Below are 19032 nucleotides of genomic sequence, written 5' to 3'. Positions count from 1 at the left end.
ATTTCTGCACTCCACAGGAAGTGCACGGAGTTGTGGGAGGAAGAATGGCTGGCGGTGACGGCCAATAAACTGCGGTTGGTGAAGTCAACGACTCGGCCGTGGCGTTCCTCCTCCGGGAGGAAGTGACGCTCACGCGTCTTCTGCCCTCTCACACATAGTTTTATATTACGGCGGGAAGATGACCCGTTTAGTGATGCTTGTGGTGTGCACACCTCTATCCGGCACATTTTAACAGACTGCATTTTATGTCGTGATGCGAGGGCAGAAGCACAAGTTGCTGGGGGTCTGCCATGTGTTTTAGCTAATGATGACACGTGTGTGTCTAGGGTTTTAAAGTTTTGTGATGTGTCTGGAGTCTGGCCTAACTTTTAGGCTGGAGGTTTTCGTGTACTGCAGAGTGGCTGGCTCCTAACTTTTTTCCTTGCGGTCAGCCAACCACTTCCATCTGCTATACTGTTTTAGCTCCCTCTACCACTTTCTACATCTACATCTACATCTACATCCATACTCCGCATGCCACCTGGCGGTGTGTGGCGGAGGGTACTTTGAGTACCTTCTATTCCAGTCTCGTATTGTTCGTGGAAAGAAGGACTGTCGGTATGCTTCTGTGTGGGCTCTAATCTCTTTGATTTTATCCTCATGGTCTCTTCGCGAGATATACGTAGGAGGGAGCAATATACTGCTTGACTCTTTGGTGAAGGTACGTTCTCGAAACTTTAAGAAAAGCCCGTACCGAGCTGCTGAGCGTCTCTCCTGCAGAGTCTTCCACTGGAGTTTATCCATCATCTCCGTAACGCTTTCGCGATTACTAAATGATCCTGTAACGAAGCGCACTGCTCTCCGTTGGATCTTCTCTATATCTTCTATCAACCCTATCTGGTACGGATCCCACACTGCTGAGCAGTATTCGAGCAGTGGGCGAACAAGCGTACTGTAACCTACTTCCATTGTTTTCGAATTGCATTTCCTTAGGATTCTTCGAATGAATCTCAGTCTGCCATCTGCTTTACCGACGATCAACTTTATATGATCATTCCATTTTAAATCACTCCTAATGCCTACTCCCAGATAATTTATGGAATTAACTGCTTCCAGTTGCTGACCTGCTGTATTGTAGCTAAATGATAAGGGAACTATCTTTCTATGTGTTCACAGCACATTACACTTGTCTACATCGAGATTCAATTGCCATTCCCTGCACAATCCGTCAATTCGCTGCAGATCCTCCTGCATTTCAGTACAATTTCCCATTGTTACAACCTCTCGATACAGCACAGCATCATCCGCAAAAAGCCTCAGTGAACTTCCGATGTTATCCACAAAGTCATTTATGTATATTGTGAATAGCAACGGTCCTACGACACTCCCCTGCGGCACACCTGAAATCACTCTTACTTTGGAAGACTTCTCTCCATTGAGAATGACATGCTGCGTTCTGTTATCTAGGAACTCCTCAATACAATTACACAATTGGTCAGATAGTTCATATGCCTCGGTGCCAGAGATATTGTGTAGGAGGAAGCCAGTCGAAGACCAGCAACCAGCATGTCTGCATTCTACACACACTGCACCTACACCTGGAGTTATCCTCTGTGGTGCGATTTCGTATGACAGCACCACCCCACGCCCCCTGACTGCAAATTTCTATGTACGCTACTGGCCATTAAAATTGCTACACCCTGAAGATGACGTGCTACAGACGTGAAATTTAATGGACAGGAAGAAGATTCTGTGATATGCAAATGATTAGCTTTTCAGAGCATTCACACGAGGTAGGCGCCGGTGGCGACACCTACAATGTGCTGACATGAGGAAAGTTTCCAACCGATTTCTCATACACAAACAGCAGTTGACCGGCGTTGCCTGGTGAAGCGTTGCTGTGATGCCTCGTGTAAGGAGGAGAAATGCGTACCGTCACGTTTCCGACTTTGGTAAAGGTCGGATTGTAGCCTATCGCGATTGCGGTTTATAGTATCGCGACATTGCTGCTCGCGTTGGTCGAGATACAATGACTGTTAGCAGAATATGGAATCGGTGGGTTCAGGAGGGTAATACGGAACGCCGTGCTGGATCCCAACGGCCTCGTATCACTAGCACTCGAGATGACAGGCATCCTATCCGCACGGCTGTAACGGATCGTGCAACCACGTCTCGATCCCTGAGTCAACAGATGGGAACGTTTGCAAGACAACAACCATCTGCACGAACAGTTCGACGACGTTTGCAGCAGCACGGACTGCCAGCTCGGAGACCGTGGCTGCGGTTACCCTTGACGCTGCATCACAGACAGCAGCGCCTGCGATGGTGTACTCGACGACGAACCTGAGTGCACGAATGGCAAAACGTCATTTTTTCGGATGAATCCAGGTTCTGTTTACAGCATCACGATGGTCGCATCCATGTTTGGCGACATCGCGGTGAACGCACATTGGAAGCGTGTATTCGTCATCGCCATAGTGGCGTATCACCCGGCGTGACGGTATGGGGGGCCACTGGTTACACGTCTCTGTCACCTCTTGTTGGAACTGACGGCAGTTTGAACAGTGGACGTTACATTTCAGATGTGTTACGACCCGCGGCTCTAACCCTCATTCGATCCCTGCGAAACACTGCATTTCAGGAGGATAATGCACGACCGCATGTTTCAGTTCCTGTAGGGGCCTTTCTGGATACAGACAATGTTCGACTGCTGCCCTGGCCAGGACATTCTCCAGATCTGTCACCAACAGAAAACGTCTGGTCAATGGTGGCCGAGCAACTGGCTCGTCACAATACGCCAGTTACTACTCTTGATGAACTGTGGTATCGTGTTTAAGCTGCATGGGCAGCTGTACCTGTACACGCCATGCAAGCTCTGTTTGACAATGCTCAGGAGTATCAAGGCCGTTATTACGGCCAGAGGTGGTTGTTCTGGGTACTGATTTCTCAGGATCTATGTGCCCAAATTGCGTGAAAATGTAATCACATGTCAGTTCTAGTACACAGGGTGAATCAAAAAGAATACCACAACTATAGGAATTTAAAACTCTGCAACGACAAAAGGCAGAGCTAAGCACTATCTGTCGGCGAATTAAGGGAGCTATAAAGTTTCATTTATTTGTACATTTGTTCGCTTGAGGCGCTGTTGACTAGGCGTCAGCGTTAGTTGATGCTAAGATGGCGACCGCTCGACAGAAAGCTTTTTGTGTTATTGAGTACGGCAGAAGTGAATCGACGACAGTTGTTCAGCGTGCATTTCGAACGAAGTATGGTGTTAAACCTCCTGATAGGTGGTGTATTAAAAAGTTTACAGAGAATGGGTGTTTGTGCAAAGGGAAAAGTTCTGGACGGCCGAGAACGAGTGATGAAAATGTAGCATGCATCCAGCAAGCAGTAACTGGACTACAGTATCTGGAGATGTTAGAGAATTGGCTTGTCCCTCAGCTCGAACAAGAAGCACAACAATTCATATTTCAGCAGGATGGAGCGCCACCACATTGGCACTTATCTGTCCGTAACTACCTGAACGTCGACTACCCGAGGCGATGGATCGGCCGCCAGGCAGCCCGTGACAGAGCACTTCATCACTGGCCTCCAAGAAGCCCTGATCTTACCCGCTGCGATTTTTTCTTATGGGGGTATGTTAAGGACATGGTGTTTCGGCCACCTCTCCCAGCCACCATTGACGATTTGAAACGAGAAATAACAGCAGCTATCCAAACTGTTACGCCTGATATGCTACAGAGAGTGTGGAACGAGTTGGAGTATCGGGTTGATATTGCTCGAGTGTCTGGAGGGGGCCATATTGAACATCTCTGAACTTGTTTTGAGTGAAAAAAAAACCTTTTTAAATACTCTTTGTAATGATGTATAACAGGAGGTTATATTATATTTCTTTCATTAAATACACATTTTTAAAGTTGTGGTATTCTTTTTGAATCACCCTGTAGTATATTTGTCCAATGAATACCCGTTTATCATCTGCATTTCTTCTTGGGGTAGGACTTTTGATGGCCAGTAGTAGAGGTATGCGCGCGTACTCTAAGGCAACGGATGAGTCAAAATTTGGAAGAAATCGCTGAAGAGTTTCGGGAGATTGAAGATTTTGGACAAACGAACATTTACGTGTTTATTTATAGAGATGTGAGCAGTGCTGAGGCGAATGTCGCGGGTGACGGGACGTGGCGGTGTGTGTGTGTGTGTGTGTGTGTGTGTGTGAGAGAGAGAGAGAGAGAGAGAGAGAGAGAGAGTCGACGTAACGGAGGTACCGCAGTTACACCGCGGCCCGCGAGGCAAATGCCCGTTCCTGCGCGCCTCCCGGTGCTGAATTTAATAACGCGGGCCAGCAATAAGAGCGCAATTCCAGCATCCGCCTCCCGGCCCTCTCGTTTCATTTCTGTTTTAACGCGCGGCAGTTACGTGAGCACCGCGGTACCTCCCGCGATTAATTTAGGGCAAGCTCGCGGCGCTGCACGCCGCCACGGCAGACCTCAGACGTCAGGGGGTTACACTCGTACCAAGTGCGCCACCGCGGCACAATTCATTACTGCTCCACTTCGAAATTAAACGTTTTGCTTCAATTCATTCTTTCCCATTTGAATACAGGCTGTAGCAGGGTCACCCAGCTAGAGGAATGACTGCTAGTCGGACACACGGACGGCGCATGTAGTATCAGTGAGCTTGCTGTCCCTGCGTAGAATGGGGAAGGCGCGCGATCTATCCGAGTTTGACCGAGGGCAGACTGTGATGGCCCGGAGGCTCGGCAAGAGCATTTCGGGAACTGCACGACTTGTGAGGTGTTCAAACAGGAGAGCTGTGGTGAGTGTCTTCTATACGTGGCGAGCCAAGGTACGTCCCATTAAAGATATCAGACGTCATAGGCTCGGCAGGGGTAAAATAGAGGGAGCGAAACGCTATTTACAATTTGTACAGAAACCAGATGGCAGTTATAGGAGTCGAGGGGCATGAAAGGGAAGCAGTGGACTGGAAGGGAGTGAGACAGGGTTGTAGCCTATCCCCGATGTTATTCAAAATGGTTCACATGGGTCTGAGCACTATGGGACTTAACATCTTCGGTCATCAGTCCCCTTAGAACTACTTAAACCTAATTAACCCAAGGACATCACACACATCCATGTCCGAGGCAGGATTCGAACCTGCGACCGTAGCAGTCCCGCGGTTCCGGACTGCAGCGCCTAGGACCCGATGTTATTCAATCTGTATATTCAGCAACCAGTAAAGGAAACAAAAGAAAAATTCGGAGTAGGTATTAAAATCCATGGAGAAGATATAAAAACTTTGAGGTTCGCCGATGACATTGTAATTCTGTCAGCGACAGCAAAGGACTTGGAAGAACAGTTGAACGGAATGGAAAGTGTCTTGAAAGGAGGCTGTAAGATGAACATCAACAAAAGCAAAACGAGAGTAATGGAATGTAGTCGAATTAAGTCGGGTGATGCTGAGGGAATTAGATTAGGAAATGAGACACTTAAAGTAGTAAAGGAGTTTTGCTATTTGTGGAGCAAAATAACTGATAATGGTCGGAGGATATAAAATGTAGACTGGAAATGGCAAGGAAAGCGTTTCTGAAGAAGAAAAATTTGTTAACATGGAGTATAGATTTAAATGTCAGGAAGTCGTTTCTGAAAGTATTTGTATGGACCGTAGCCATGTATGGAAGTGAAACATGGACGATAACTAGTTTGGACAAGAAGAGAATGGAAGCTTTCGAAATGTGGTGCTACAGAAGAATGCTGAAGATAAGGTGGGTAGATCACGTAACTAATGAGGAGGTATTGAATAGGATTGGGGAGAAGAGGAATTTGTGGCACCATTTGACTAGAGCAACGGATCGGTTGGTAGGACATGTTCTGAGGCATCAACGGATCACAAATTTAGCATTGGAGGGCAGCGTGGAGGGTAAAAATCGTAGAGGGAGACCAAGAGATGAGTACACTAAGCAGATTCAGAAGGATGTAGGTTGCAGTAGGTACTGGGAGATGAAGAAGCTTGCACAGGATAGAGTAGCATGGAGAGCTGCATCAAACCAGTCTCACGACTGAAGACCACAACAACAACAACAGGCTGGGCAGACTGGTAAAACAGGACAGTCGGCGATCTGGGACAGAAATAACATCAGACTCTAATGGTGAGCAGAGAAGAGTGTGTCTGAACACACAGTGCACCAAACACTCCTGATGATGGGCCTCCTCAACCAATGAGTAAATGTTAACACCACGACATCAGTGACTACGACTGAAATGGGCACATGACATTGGATGTTGGAGCAGTGTAGAGCACTGCACGGCCTGAAGAATCCCGATACCTTCTCTATCGTGCTGATGGAAGGGGGCGAATCCGTCGTCTTCCAGGAGAACAGCACCTTGACACCTGTAGTGCTGGTGAACATTAGTTAATTCATTACACGGTGGCGCTAACACACTGCTTTCGTCTTCACTGTCATTTCTCAGTTTACTTTGGAGCCTAGTGTTACCTTTTTCACACGCCATAATTGTCACAATATTTCACACGATAACACAGAAAAGGACAATTTGAAGAGCAAAAATAAGAAAACACATTAACATAGCACTGAAAATAATATCTAGTTAATTGCAAGCGCAGCTACGAAATACTTGGTGCAAATCTACATGCATGCCACAACTGTTTTACTGTACAACAATGAAAGACTGCAACTACAAAGGAGAATCTGTGGTGTCACCGCCAGACACCACACTTGCTAGGTGGTAGCCTTTAAATCGGCCGCGGTCCGTTAGTATACGTCGGACCCGCGTGTCGCCACTATCAGTGATTGCAGACCGAGCGCCGCCACACGGCAGGTCTAGAGAGACTCCCTAGCATTCGCCCCAGTTGTACAGCCGACTTTGCTAGCGATGGTTCACTGACAAATTACGCTCTCATTTGCCGAGACGATAGTTAGTGTGGTGTCACCTCCAGACACCACACTTGCTAGGTGGTAGCTTAAATCGGCCGCGGTCCATTAGTACATGTCGGACCCGCGTGTCGCCACTGTCAGTGATCGCAGACCGAGCGCCACCACAAGGCAGGTCTCGAGAGACTTCCTAGCACTCGCCCCAGTTGTACGGACGACATTGCTAGCGACTACACTAACGAAGCCTTTCGCTCATTTGCCGAGCAGATAGAATAGCCTTCAGCTAAGTTAATGGCTACGACCTAGCAAGGCGCCATAAGTAACTTCATGTATCTACTGAGTCTCACTTGTATCATCAAGAATGCTGTATACCAAAGGACGATATAAAAGTTAAGTGTTCTAGTAGCTACGTTCTTTTCTTTATCACATTCATTACGAATCCTGTTCCAGACTTAACGCCAGACGGCGTGAGTTGACGCGTGCCCTTTCGGCTACTTCACTGTGGACTGGCTGCCTTAACAGTCCACTACATTGGCGACGCGGATTAATCAGGATCTTGTTCTTTCTCATTGCTTACATTTACTTGTGTCATGGCTTCGCCACATTCTCCAGATGTACTGTCCGAATTTTATCGCTTGCAGAATCAGCAGATGCAGGCGTTATTGGATGCCCTGGAACAGCTCGTCCAGGGTCAACGTGCGCTGCAAAACGATGCGGCCGCCGCCGCTTCATCGCTACCGCAGCCACAACACGCTGTCGCACCCCCGTTTCGTAGCTTTGTGGCAGCCGACGAAACCTGGACAGAATGGTCCCGACAATTTGGATTTCATCTCGCCGCCTACAGAATTCAAGGTAATGAGCGGCAGCCGTTTTTGCTTTCGTGTGTAGGTGTGTCCACCTACCGTGTGATAGTGAAATTGTTTCCCCGACGCGACGTAGCAACTCTGTCATACGAAGAAATTTTGTCTGCTTTAGATGCCTATTTCAAAGAAACAGTTAATGTCGTCCGTACAACTGGGGCGAGTGCTAGTCAGTCTCTCGAGACCTGCCTTGTGGTGGCGCTCGGTCTGCGATCACTGCCAGTGGCGACACGCGGGTCCGACATGTACTAATGGACCGCGGCCGATTTAAGCTACCACCTAGCAAGTGTGGTGTCTGGCGGTGACACCACAGTTAGCATAGCCTTCAGCTACGTCATTTGCTACGGCCTAGTAAGGCGTCATTATCATTTGCTATTTATCTTGTGATGCATGTACCGTTAGACCGATGTTCACCAATTATGGATTAAAGTTAAGTATTCCAGAAGCTCCGTACTTTTTTTTACTAGGCTCAATTCCTTTAACCGTTCCAGACCTCACGCCAGCCTGCGTGAGCTTAAACGCGTGCCTTTCGGCTATCTCCTAGTGGCTTGGCTGTCTTGCCAAGTCACAACAAAAACAATAGCTTTTTGGTTGTCATATTTTTTTCTGCTTTTAAATGATTTAAAAATACATTAGCTGTTTGGTAACCGACACACTGCCCCACTGCAGACTCCTAACGAAGGTACGAGCACACGGAACAGCCTCCCAGGTACGTGCACGGTTCCAGCAAGGAGGGTAGGGAGTCAAATGGGCCGACCTGGAGCAGGAGAGGCATCACAGGACATATTAATTTCCACTGTCTATACTTTTACAAATAAATTCATAGCACTTTGTCAGCAGGACCAGGAAGGATTCACACTCATAGCAGTGGAAGTTCAAAAACATGACGAAATATTTTTTTTTACATGCGAAATTTCATCATTTTTTCACTTACTATTGGCTGCATTTGTTGCTATAGGTACACATTTCTTCATAAGTAAGAGATACTCTTCCATGAATTTTGCACAGCATAGAAACCACACTTACAGGTGTATGAAACTCCTGAATTTTCCAAATCTATTAAAAAATATGGTGATAATTAACTATAAAATTTGAGTTTTTTCTAAACATGAAGTTTAAAATGTAACAGCTCATTCATTTTTTCATAAACTAAATTCGTGACTTTCATACACCACCCGGCCGGACTGGCCGAGAAGTTCTAGGAGCTTCAGTCTGCAACCACGCGACCGCTACAGTCGCAGGTTCGAATCCTGCCTCGGGCATGGATGTGTGTCTTGTCCGTACGTTAGTTAGGTTTAAGTAGTTCTAAGTTCTAGGGGACTGATGCCCTGAGATGTTAAGTCCCATAGTGCTCAGAGCCAATTTTTTTTCATACACCTGTAAGTATGGTTTGTATGTCGTGTAAAATACATCGAAGAATATCTCTTACATATGAAGAAATGTGTATCTACAGCAACAAATGTAGCCAATAGTAAGTGAAAAATGATGAAATTTCACGTGTAAAAAAACTTATTTTGTTTAGTTTTTGAAGTTCCAGTGCTATGAGCGTGAATCCTTTCTCTGGCTCCATTTGCGTATGCGCCAACAAAGGAATGACCGGCACTGGCGAAGGTATCCCCCCCCCCTCCCCGAAACAGGAACCGTACGTGAGTTTCCGGAGAACGTACGTATGTCGACGCGGTCGCTTTACGGTGCGTTTATCACAGTGTGGGTGGTGGCGGCGGTGTCGTCATGCCGGCAGAACGCACCCCGCAGGCCAGCTTCGGGACTCAAAGGAGATCAGAGGCGTGGCCAACAACAACAAAAAATACTCCTTCGCAAGTGCGGCCGAGGGCGACTTCACAGGGCCGCGCCGGTCAATATTGCAAAGTCCGCGGGAAATGCTAGGCCGGCGAGCCGTCTGGAGCCGCAGGCCTGCCAACATCCCCCGCCAAAATCACCCCGCACGCGCTTAAAGGGGCCGGGCCACCGCTGAGAAACACGTCGATTTGGTGATTTTCGCCGGTTTTCCTTAACCCTTCCTTTTTTTTCAGATTTTCTCTATTGCCATTAGCCCTGTCTCGTTTTTAATTGTTTTATCGGCTTTCGGATTATCTGCTGTAGACCCTCAGACTTCGAAAACAATATAATAATTCCAATTCCAACAAAGCAAGTGTTCACAGATGTAAATATTACCGAACTATCAGTTTTAACGTGACCAACCATCATTAATAGTGTTTCATAAAATATCGATAGTTAATAACATGTATTTGAAATGAAAACAAGAATTTGGCGAGCGATATACAGGGTGGTCCATTGATCGTGACCGGGCCAAATATCTCACGAAATAAGCATCAAACGAAAAAAACTACAAAGAACGAAACTTGTCTAGTTTGAAGGGGGAAACCAGATGGCGCTATGGTTGGCCCGCTAGATGGCGCTGCCATAGATCAAACGGATATCAACTGCGTTTTTTTGAAATAGGAACCCCCATTTTTTATTACATTTTCGTGTAGTACGTAAAGAAATATGAATGTTTTACTTGGACCACATTTTTCGCTTTGTGATGGATGGTGCTGTACTAGTCACAAACATATGGCTCACAATTTTAGACGAACAGATGGTAAGAGGTAGGTATTTTAAAATAAAATACAGAACATAACTACGTTTGAACATTTTATTTCGGCTGTTCCAATGTGATACATGTACCTTTGTAAACTAATCATTTCTGAGAACGCATGCCGTTACAGCGTGATTACCTGTAAATACCACATTAATGCAATAAATGCTCAAAATGATGTCCGTCAGCCTCAATCCATTTGGCAAAACGTGTAACGACATTCGTCTCAACAGCGGGTAGTTCGCCTTCCGTAATGTTCGCACATGCATCGACAATGCGCTGACTCATGTTGTCAGGCGTTGTCGGTGGATCACGATAGCAAATATCTTCAACTTTCCCCACAGAAAGAAATGAGGGGACGTCAGATCCGGTGAAGGTGCTTCGACGACCAATCCACCTGTCATGGAATATGCTATTCAATACCGGTTCAACCGCACGTGAGCTACGTGCCGGACATCCATCATGTTGGAAGTACATCGCCATTCTGGCATGTAGTGAAACATCTTGTAGTAACATCGATAGAACATTACGTAGGAAATCAGCATACATTCCACCATTTACGTTGCCATCCATAAAATGGGGGCCAATTATCCATCCTCCCGTAATGCCGCACCATACATTAACCCGCCAAGGTCGCTGATGTTCTCTTGTCGCAGCCATCGTGGATTTTCCGTTGCTCAATACTGCATATTATGCCGGTTTACGTTACCACTGTTGGTGAATGACGCTTCGTCGCTAAATAGGACGAGTGCAAAAAATCTGTCATCGTCCCATAATTTGTCTTGTGCCCAGTGGCAGAACTGTACACGACGTTCAAAGTCGTCGCCATGCAATTCCTGGTGCATAGAAATATGGTACGGCTGCAATCGATGTTGTTGTAGCATTCTCAAGAACGACGTTTTTGAGATTCCCGATTATCGCGGAATTTGTCTTCTGCTGATGTGCAGATTAGCCGCGACAGCAGCTAAAACACCTACGTGGGCATCATCATTTGTTGCAGGTCGTGGTTGACGTTTCACATGTGGCTGAACACTTCCTGTTTCCTTAAATAACGTAACTATCCGGCGAACGGTCCGGACACTTGGATGATGTCGTCCAGGATACCGAGCAGCATACATAGCACACGCCCGTTGGGCATTTTGATCACAATAGCCATACATCAACACGATATCGACCTTTTCTGCAATTGGTAAACGGTCCGTTTTAACACAGGTAATGTATCACGAAGCAAATACCGTACGCACTGGAGGAATGTTATGTGATACCACGTACTTATACGTTTGTGACTATTACAGCGCCATCTATCAGAAAGTGAAAAAAGTGCTGCAACTAAAACATTTATATGTGTTTACGTACTACACAAATATGTAATACGAAATGGGGGTTCCTATTTAACAAAAACGCAGTTGATATCCGTTTGACCCATGGCAGCACCCTCTAGCAGGCCAACCATAGCGCCATCTGGTTTCCCCCTTCAAACTAGACAAGTTTCGTTCTTTGTAGTTTTTTCGTTTGACGCTTATTTCGTGAGATATTTCGCCCGGTCACGATCAATGGACCACCCTATGTATATTTGGTATAGCGCAAACTAAGTTGACACTTGGCGCGGCAGATGATGGAAATGGCCTCAGACGTATCTCCCCCCTACAGTCGCTTCCATCAGCCGCCGCGCCGACTGTCAACTTAGTTTGCGCTAAACTATACACACTAAAAAGTACGTCCGGATGTTCATTACAGTGTCGCGTAAGAATGTGAAGTAAATCCGTGGAGAACTTTTTGAAACTTCTGGTAACAATCTTACCACGTTAGATATTGCACATATTAAAAAATTCGTAGCCGTCCGAGCCGGCCGCTGTGGCCGAGCGGTTCTAGGCGCTTCAGTCCCGAACCGCGGTGCTGCTACGGTCGCAGGTTCGAATCCTGCCTCGGCCATCGATGTGTGTCATGTCAGGTTAGCTACGGTTAAGTAGTTCTAAGTTCTAGGGGACTGATGACCTAAGAAGTTCAGTTCCATAGTGCTCACAAGGGAACCTCCCCATCGCACCCCCCTCAGATTTAGTTATAAGTAGGCACAGTGGATAGGCCTTGAAAAACTGAACACAGATCAATCGAGAAAAGAGGAAGAAGTTGTGTGGAACTATGAAAAAAATAAGCAAAATATACAAACTGAGTAGTCCATGGCCAGATAGGCAACATCAAGGACAAAATGAGCTAAGGAGCGCCGTGGTCCCGTGGTTAGCGTGAGCAGCTGCGGACCGAGAGGTCCTTGGTTCAAGTCTTCCGCCGAGTGAAAAGTTTACTTTCTTTATTTTCGCAAAGTTATGATCTCTCCGTTCGCTCGTTGACGTCTCTGTTCACTACAATAAGTTTAGTGTCTGTGTTTTGCGACCGCACCGGCAAACCGTGCGATTAGTAGACGAAAGGACGTGCCTCTCCAATGGGAACCGAAAACATTTGATCGCAAGGTCATAGGTCAACCGATTCCTCCACAGGTAAACACGTCTGATATACTCTATATGACACTGGTGACGGCATGTGCGTCACATGACAGGAATATGTTGTCGAGCCACGTAACTTGTACACTTGGCGAATGGGTAAAAAGATTCTTCTACCTTGCCTGATTTAGGTTTTCTTGTGGATGTGATAATCACTCCCAAAAAAGTGATTAAAACATAAGAGTTTGAAATATAATAATTGAAAATAAAAAAATAAACTTTTCACTCGAGGGAAGACTTGAACCAAGGACCCCTCGTTCCGTACCTGCTCACGCTAACCACGGGACCACGGCGCTCCTTATCTCATTTTATCCTTGATGATGCCTATCTGCCGGCCGCGGTGGTCTCGCGGTTCTAGGCGCGCAGTCCGGAACCGTGGGACTGCTACGGTCGCAGGTTCGAATCCTGCCTTGGGCATGGATGTGTGTGATGTCCTTAGGTTAGTTAGGTTTAAGTAGTTCTAAGTTCTAGGGGACTGATAACCACAGCAGTTGAGTCCCATAGTGCTCAGAGCCATTTTTGATGCCTATCTGGCCATGGACTACTCAGTTTGTATATTTTGCTTATTTTTTTCATAGTTCCACACAACTTCTTCCTGTTTTCTCAATTGATCTGTGTTCAGTTTATCAAGGCCTATCCACTGTGCCAAGTTATAACTAAATCTGAGGGGGGTGCGATGGGGAGGTTCCCTTGTCAGAAGTGAAGTCCCATAGTGCTTAGAGCCATTTGAACCATTTTATATCAACCGAAAGTTCATTACAATGTCTTGTAAAAATCTGAAGCAAATCGGTGAAGAACTTTCGGTGATTTAGGATTTTGAAGAAACCAACATTTACATGTTTATTTATACAACATAGATTGGTACAATGTACCCCGACCATACACTGTACAGCGGCTTGCAGAGTATAAATGTACATCTGGATGAAGGGGGAGACGGCGCGGTGTAAAAAGTAACAGTGTTTTCGCAATAAAACAAGAAACAGGGCAGCACAAAAAAGAATGGACGCCTTTGAAAAACTAGCTAGGTAACGGAACAGAACGGCGCTATGGAGGTCTGGCTCAACAAGCAATCTCGTTGGCGCGCCTCGTAAAGTTGGAGAGGATGCAACAGGGCTGCCAACGTCCCCCGCGGGAATTCCCCTCCCCCCCCCCCCTCACTCACGCGGCCGTTGCGCGCGGGACTCGAGATCACAACTCTTTCCTCGCAGAGAAGCCCGTATGTGGGTCACGTGGCAATTTTCTTTCAGTCGATCGATTACACGCAATTCGTTCAAACAGTCCGGGCGACTTTAAGCCCGGTTGCCATCGGAGCGAACGGAGGCGAACGAGAATTCAATCTCGTGTAAGCGGTAGACGAACGCGGCAGAAATGCATTCGGCCCTGTTCGGCACGCACTCACTAGTTTTCGCTCGCGTTGGGGTCTTTCAGCGGCCCATCAGAGAAAGCTCGCGTCGCGTCCTTTTCGGCGCTAGCAGTATACAAACCTTTCCTCTCCTGTCTTTGTCTACTTCTCTTCCGATATGAGCTGCACGACCGAAGGTGTAGTAAGAAGAGAAAGTAACGTCTCTGATGGAGGAATATAGATCGGACAGGTGTTTATGGCATGTAACAGATCGACAGCATTCAAAGGTCTATTGCGAAACTGAAAAATACGACAACTTCATCAGGTGCTTGCATCAAGATGGAACGAAATGAATGAGTGCAAGCTTCGTTTTATTTTATTGTAACCTGTCTAAGACGTGTATATTTCTATTTATTGTCAAACCACAATTTATGAAAGATGTTCATATTTTATTAGTAGGATTAAGTAGGAATAACTAATATTTGTCATGTTGGAAATAATTGTGGTAGCAGGGAATGTCTGCACCAGAAAGCATTGTTGGCAGCAGAGACCGCACTTTAGCGTTCGTAGGAAGTCAGTAGTATGCGAGAAGTGAAGCGAGTCTGTAGCAGGTCTGAAGCGAGAGGTTGAGAGGAGCGGTGTGCCTGCCAGCCACCAGCTATGATTTACAAGAGATTATAAACGGATGTACAGAGACATCAGCTAACTATTATCATGAGAGGAACTAATATTATTGAATTAATTTTTTGAGAAACTCTAGACTACTGAAGGCATGGGCCGACCAGAGTGGCCGAACGGTTCTAGGCGCTTCAGTCTGGAGCCGCGCGACCGCTACGGTCGCAGGTTCGAATCCTGCCTCGGGCATGGATGTGTGTGATGTCCTTAGGTTAGTTAGGTTTAAGTAGTTCTAAGTTCTAGGGGACTGATGACGTCAGATGTTAAGTCCCATAGTGCTCAGAGCCATTTGATTTTACTGAAGGTATGTTTGCGCAATGTTAGTTGTGAGATTATTGTAAAAAGTAAGTCCCATTTGGACGTTTGTAAAATCATTTCATTCAGAATATAATTAATTTTTGCCAGCAATATTGCATTTCTAATTATAATCCATCCCAAAAACCATCAACGTAAAACTTTGGAAAATTTTATTGTTGTCGAGAAAAAGTTTAGCTCTGAATTACGTAACTTCAGTCAAATTAATTAAAGAATAACGTCAGCTTTGCTATTAAAGAACAACGTCAGCTTTGGTAATAAATACAGCCACTTATTATGAAAGTCCACCAGCAGCTAGTAGAGTATAGTAAACCAGTCGGAGTTCGATGAAGCAGTCAGATGGTGATCCAGTAACAGTAAAAAAGGTAAGGAACAGTTTTGGGCTATTGCAGATAACGACTGAGGGCCACAACGACGACACATTCTATGTTTCGTCGAAATAATCAGAAAATCACTTTTAATAAGCAGCAATTAAATTTGTATGCGAAGATTGAGAAAGAGAATTAATTTCAGAGGGAAGAGCTCATTTGTTATTATCAAGCAAGAGATAGTAATCCCAAGGGAAGGTTTCATAGGATATTGTCGAAGGGAAGGTTGCGTAACAAAAGAGATATAGAGGAGACGGGAAGGTTTCACCTGGGTGTCAAGAAAGGCGGGATTCGGTTACGATTGTGGACGGCACCGTAATCAGCTACTATTGGTTCCCTTTTGCAATTACACACATTTATTTTAAAACGAAAATTCCAGACTCAGCAATAAATAAAGATATCGCACGTTATTAATGAAAGAATAAACAGTTCTGTAATTAATAGTGGTTTCAGTGCATTACAGTTTGCCAAACGAGCTTAAAACACAGACACGGCAAATAATGTTTTAAAAACAACCCAATGTGACTCCAATTACAATTTTAAGGCAAATAACCACAGTTACGGCTGAACGCCTTTAACGACAAGAATGGCAATTATTAAAAGAAATTTAACAAATACACTGTAAAACAGCAATGCAATAGCAAAGCTTAATTTAGAAAGACAGGCAACTGATCACCAAACGGGAGAGGCAAAATGATGGTAAACTTGGTAGCACAACCGTTTAAACCTGCTGTAATGCCAAGAATGGCAGTTATATAAAAAAAATTTAAAAAGAAATATGCAGTAAAGCAACAAATACAACAGCAAAGGTTAATTCAAGGGAGAAGCAACTGATCACCGAGCGGATGAGACAAAATGATGGTAAACGTGGTAGCACAACCATTTAAACCTGCTGTAACGCCAAGAATGGCAATTATATAAAAAAATTTAAAAATAAATATGCAGTAAAGCAGCAAATACAACAGCAAAGGTTAATTTAAGGGAGAAACAACTGATCACCGAGCGGATGAGACAAAATGATGGTAAACTTGGTAGCACAATCATTTAAACCTGCTGTAACGGGAAATTATGTAAAAAAAATTTAAAGAGAAATATGCAGTAAAGCAGCAAATACAACAGCAAAGGTTAATTTAAGGGAGAAGCAACTGATCACCGAGCGGATGAGACAAAATGATGGTAAACGTGGTAGCACAACCATTTAAACTGCAGTAACGCCAAGAATGGAAATTATGTAAAAAAAATTTAAAAAGAAATATGCAGTAAAACAGCAAATACAACAGCAAAGGTTAATTTAAGGGAGAAGCAGCTGATGAGACAAAATGATGGTAAACGTGGTAGCACAACCATTTAAACTGCTGTAACGCCAAGAATGGCAATTATATAAAAAAAATTTAAAAATAAATATGCAGTAAAGCAGCAAATACAACAGCAAAGGTTAATTTAAGGGAGAAGCAACTGATCACCGAGCGGATGAGACAAAATGATGGTAAACGTGGTAGCACAACCATTTAAACCTGCTGTAATGCCAAGAATGGCAATTATATAAAAAAATTTAAAAAGAAATATGCAGTAAAGCAGCAAATACAACAGCAAAGGTTAATTTAAGGGAGAAGCAGCTGATCACCAAGCGGATGAGACAAAATGATGGTAAACGTGGTAGCACAATCATTTAAACCTGCTGTAACGGGAAATTATGTAAAAAAAATTTAAAGAGAAATATGCAGTAAAGCAGCAAATACAACAGCAAAGGTTAATTTAAGGGAGGAGCAGCTGATCACCGAGCGGATGAGACAAAATGATGGTAAACGTGGTAGCACAACCATTTAAACTGCTGTAACGCCAAGAATGGCAATTATATAAAAAAAATTTAAAAATAAATATGCAGTACAGCAGCAAATACAACAGCAAAGGTTAATTTAAGGGAGAAGCAACTGATCACCGAGCGGATGAGACAAAATGATGGTAAACTTGGTAGCACAATCATTTAAACCTGCTGTAACGCCAAGAATGGAAATTATGTAAAAAAAAATTAAAAAGAAATATGCAGTAAAGCAGCAAATACAACAGCAAAGGTTAATTTAAGGGAGAAGCAACTGATCACCGAGCGGATGAGAAAAAATGATGGTAAACGTGGTAGCACAACCATTTAAACCTGCTGTAATGCCAAGAATGGCAATTATGTAAAAAAATTTAGAAACATTGAAAGGTGGCTACACTGAGTCACAGCGCCAGAGATTGCGCCAAAGAGTTTTATTCCGCCGCCTCCACTGGAGCAGTAGTAGTGCAGAGACTGCCGGGGGCAATACTAGTTGACAGCATGTCGTGCGCGGTTATTGTTCTGCTGGGCGAGACAGTAGATGCTGTTCGGTTGGTGTAATGTATAGATGGAAGATGTTGCAATGATCACAGTGTATTTTTTGTTAATATATAAACAAAAAAAATTTTTATTTCAAATTTCCTAAATAACAATGCCTCTTGTTATTAGACTTGTAATTTTGGTTTCTGTGTGCAATTATAGTATTTCTGGTTCAAAAATGGTTCAAATGGCTCTGAGCACTATGGGACTTAACATCTATGGTCATCAGTCCCCTAGAACTTAGAACTATTTAAACCTAATTAACCTAAGGACATCACACAACACCCAGCCATCACGAGGCAGAGAAAATCCTGACCCCGTCGGGAATCGAACCCGGGCGCGGGAAGCGAGAACGCTACCGCGCGACCACGAGCTGCGGGCAGTATTTCTGGTTTTTTTGGTTTTTTGTAATTAGTTCATTGTAAATGGTGTTTAAAATATCTTGTCGTATTGAGGAACAACCGTGCCAGATACATGTACGTTGAGTCACACTACCACACACAGAACAGTTACACTTGTGCTTTCAAAAATGGTTCAAATGGCTCTGAGCACTATGGGACTCAACATCTTAGGTCATAAGTCCCCTAGAACTTAGAACTACTTAAACCTAACTAACCTAAGGACATCACACACACCCATGGCCGAGGCAGGATTCAGACCTGCGACCGTAGCAGTCCCACGGTTCCGGACTGTAGTGCCTAGAACCGCACGGCCACACACTTGTGCTTTGTTGTTTCGTAGCTTTTATAGTTGCTGGGGACTTAATTAATTAATTGTGTTAACGGAAATTTCCTTTCATTCTTTGTTGTTATTCTATGCAGTCAGATTGCGTACTAATACTAGTCAGGCCCAACCGGTTACGAGACTTCGTAACCGGACATACAGCTACTAAAATTATTGTATTTTCATTTAATAAGTAAGCCCCCCTGCAACATACAATAAAACAGCAAATAAGATAATAAAATACAAGCGCCAGTCACGGACGGTGCTCCAGGAATCGACCTCTGAGTAGGCCCGGCAACAAACACTTTCGCGAGCGATGAGACTGGCAGCCACGAGTTGCATTCACTTCACAAGATGGTAACTCAGACTAGTGGCGGTCTAACGAATGACCAATGATAACCTTGGTGAGGCTACCTGACGTCCAATAAACC

The 19032-nt window shown here is 44.7% G+C and overlaps 1 protein-coding gene across 1 annotated transcript in view; it reads right to left on the bottom strand.

The window, feature by feature from the left end:
* LOC126213468 (alpha-mannosidase 2) overlaps positions 1–19032 on the bottom strand; it is an 834426-nt gene that overhangs the window by 389504 nt on the left and 425890 nt on the right. The window lies entirely within an intron of this gene.

This window comes from Schistocerca nitens, chromosome 11 (assembly GCF_023898315.1).
Source record: "Schistocerca nitens isolate TAMUIC-IGC-003100 chromosome 11, iqSchNite1.1, whole genome shotgun sequence".
Lineage (NCBI taxonomy): Eukaryota > Metazoa > Arthropoda > Insecta > Orthoptera > Acrididae > Schistocerca > Schistocerca nitens.
Note: the sequence above shows the minus strand (reverse complement) of the source record. Positions and strands in the feature narration are given on the sequence as shown.